The 3,541-nt window shown below is 48.3% G+C and overlaps 1 non-coding gene across 1 annotated transcript; it reads left to right on the forward strand.

Annotated features, from left to right (window-relative positions):
* The first annotated feature begins 1,526 nt into the window (after nucleotides 1-1,526).
* Nucleotides 1,527-1,598, forward strand: TRNAE-UUC. The gene has a single exon. It is a non-coding gene; the product is annotated as a tRNA-Glu (tRNA).
* Nucleotides 1,599-3,541: the final 1,943 nt, after the last annotated feature.

Genomic DNA, 3,541 nt, shown 5'->3' on the forward strand with positions numbered 1-3,541 from the left:
GACTTTAACCTTTTTTTTGCATTTTTAATGTTACTTTAATTTTTACAATCTTTTTTTTATTTCACTCAACTTTATTGCTATCACATAGGGGGCTAACTAGTGCCCTATGTAATGGTAGATAGGGTGTGACAGGTCCTCTTTATGGAGACATCCGAGGTCTTTCAGACCCCCAATGTCACCTAGGGACCCCAAAGAAGCTGAGGAAGCAGAGATCTGTCCCCCAGCTTCATCTCCTGGCTCTTAGGTCTCGTTCACACCTAGGCGTATTGCATATGCGCGTCTGTCGCGCGACCGTCGTGCGTTTTTTAAAAAAAGTCGCGCGACCGTCGCGCGTTTCCGAAGGCTACTTGGCTGTATCCCAATGGAAACGCGCAACAAAACGGCCCAAAGTAGTACCTGGACCTTTTCAGGCGTGGGCCGTTTTGTAGCGCGTTAGGGACGGGCGGAAATACGCCAAGGTGGGAACGAGACCATTGAATACAATGGGATTTATATTTTTGAGCGTTTTGTAGAGCGTTCGTCGAGCGTAGAACGCGCTACAAAACGTTCAGGTGTGAACGAGGGCTAAGAGCCGGAGACAGTGCCCAGTGACACCAGAAGTGATGTAATGCACGTCGCTTCCGGGTCCAGTGATCGGAGGAGAGCTCAGCTGCTGGAAGCTTGCTGATCTCCCTCCGATCTGTTAGGGGAGACCCGCCATGCCGGCCCCGCACGGTGGCGACACCTAGTAGCGGCGGGGACACACACAGCGCCGCACAGTACAAGCGACCCGGCTCCTGTACAGACGCCGGATCGCTTGTATTTAAACAGCAATTGTATGCTGTTTAAGACGGTACCAAGAGCACGGCAGCAGCAGCGGTATAACCACTTCCAGCGAATTAAGTGTATTTATGTGAACCCGCTGGAAGTGGTTAAGGTCCCCCACCCCTGCGAACGCACACATACTGACGTAAACACACGTCAGATGTGCCTATGTATGAAAACAACGATTGCGCCACACATGTTAGGAATCCCCAAGTGCGCCAGAGTGAGATCAATCATTCAGTTTATGATCAGTTAGGAGGACGTGGTATTTGGATGGACACTGAAAGTAGAAGGTGGGGCTCGAGACCACGCCCCCGAGATGAAGAGCCTCACGGCACATTCATGGATAACTCTACACCGGTGACCCGTACGGGGCTTTTAAAGCTACGCCTTCCGTATTCCATACAGCAGAAAGAATTCTGTGATTGGAGGAGTGACATGTCATGTGCGCACAATGGATTGAGGTCAGTGGCATCACAAGGGAGGTGCAGCCTGCACCCGGGTGCCACCATTGGAGGGGAGACACCAAATGTAACAAAGTCTCATAGAAAGGCAACAATATTACCCGGTTACAGCGAGTAAATAAACACAATCTTGTGTCTGTATCTGTTTTATAGACGATGAGAAGCACGGCGCACGCTTCCTGCTTTCCGCTCCAAACACAGAAAATCCCGCCGAAGGTTTCTACAAAAGAAGAAATTCTGAGCCTGAGTTTCATGACTTCCCATATGGTCTAGCGGTTAGGATTCCTGGTTTTCACCCAGGCGGCCCGGGTTCGACTCCCGGTATGGGAATGAAATCTTTTTACCTTCACTTACATAAATCAACGTTACAATTGTTAGTTTGGCTTGGGAATTAACCCTTTTGCTGCCACAGACTTAAAGTGACATTAAAGGAGAACTATGGGGTCAGTGCTTTTCCCCATAGTTCTCCTTAGGGTAACGGGAGGACACAAACTAGCGTCCTCAGTCCGGGGCAGAACAGCCCTTTAACCCTTTCGCTACCAGATCCGCTTCCACATTTTTTTTTGCACACACTTTATAATCCACATTTTAGGCCTGAATATTACTTGAACCCTCCCCACAATTATATATTTCCTGAACGCACGGACCCTGAGCAATAAAATGGCGGCAGGTGCACAATGTTATGTTGCACGATATTAGAGCAACTCTTTATCAAACCCGAACATTTCCGTTACAAATAGACTTAAGTTCATTTTAGTGCACAAAAACACAATATAATACCCAATTTTTTGTAAAATATAAAAGATGAGGTTACACCGAGTTAATGGATATCCAACATGTAAAGCTTAAAAGTTGAGTGCGCCGGTGAAACGGTGTCAGAATACGGTACCCCAAATTGTCCATAGGCGACGCTTTAAAAGCCTGTACAGGTCATCAGTTTAGAGGTAACTGTGAATATTGATCCCAGAATTATTGCTCTCACTCCGGTGCACGCGGCGATACCTAACATGACTTACATAATCATCATTTTCATACGTGGTGACGTCACCGTGATGGACTTGCTCCACCCCTTTGTTTACATTCAAGAGCAGAGCTGTCATTACCAGTGAGTGTGGACGAGACGGCGGGCGACGGGGAGTTTTTCATTGGTCAGGTCAGTGTAGGGGCGGGCATTGTGATTGACGATGGATTTACATTGAGGGACATTTTTTTTGAGGGGGGGGGAGGGGTTTGATATTAATAAAGGACATGTGTGGTGTGTTTATTTGGTGAATGAGTAGGGGTAACAACTACTCCTTACTCATTCACAAGGGGAGCGGCATGGGGGCACCCAGATAAGCCCCCCTGTCCACAGTCCCCCACAACCTCTGGGCCAGGGAAGAGGCCCATGTCTTTATCAACATGGGTACCCTGCCCTATGTTGAGGGCAAGTGGCCTGGTGTGGCACAGGAGGGGGGGGCACTTAAGCTCACTGCTCACATCAAGGGTCTGATAAGAGATTTTGGGGGATCTCACGCTTTTTTTTTTTGCATGGGGTCCTCCCTAAAATTCCTACCATAGCTAAAGGGTCTTGTATGAATTTGGAGGGGGGCTACAGTTTTTTTTTGTTTTAACAACATATCAGTTCATTCCGAATGACATTCGGACAAAATTCGGATGCATACGCCCGAATTCGTTATTTTCCCATTCGGATATTCTAATACATCTGAATTTCGGAATTTGCTCATTTTTGTCCGAATGTCAGTTCGGGGGAAAACAAATGCACCATTCTAAGGTCTCGTTCACACCTAGGCGTATTGCATATGCGCGTCTGTCGCGCGACTGTCACGCGTTTTTTTACCGCCAATCGCGGTAAAAAAGACGCGCGACAAACGCGCGTTTCCGAAGGCTACTTGGCTGTATCCCAATGGAAACGCGCAACAAAAACGGCCCAAAGTAGTACCTGTACCTTTTCAGGCGTGGGCCGTTTTGTAGCGCGTTAGGGACGGGCGGAAATACGCCAAGGTGTGAACCAGACCATTGAATACAATGGGATTTATATTTTTGAGCGTTTTGTAGAGCGTTCGTCGAGCGTAGAACGCGCTACAAAACGTTCAGGTGTGAACGAGGGCTAAGGGACACACAGCCTGAGGGTACATCACCCAGTGGTCTGGGCTCGGGGGACTCCTGAACTGGGGAGGGGACAAGCCGCAGCTTCCCTTGTGTTGCATCAAGAATCAACCAATGATTCAGGTAAGGAGGAGGTGGTTGAGGATGATGTCACCATGGGAATA

This window comes from Nanorana parkeri, unplaced genomic scaffold (assembly GCF_000935625.1).
Source record: "Nanorana parkeri isolate BGI_ZX_2015 unplaced genomic scaffold, ASM93562v1 scaffold2229, whole genome shotgun sequence".
Taxonomy (NCBI): Eukaryota; Metazoa; Chordata; class Amphibia; order Anura; family Dicroglossidae; genus Nanorana; species Nanorana parkeri.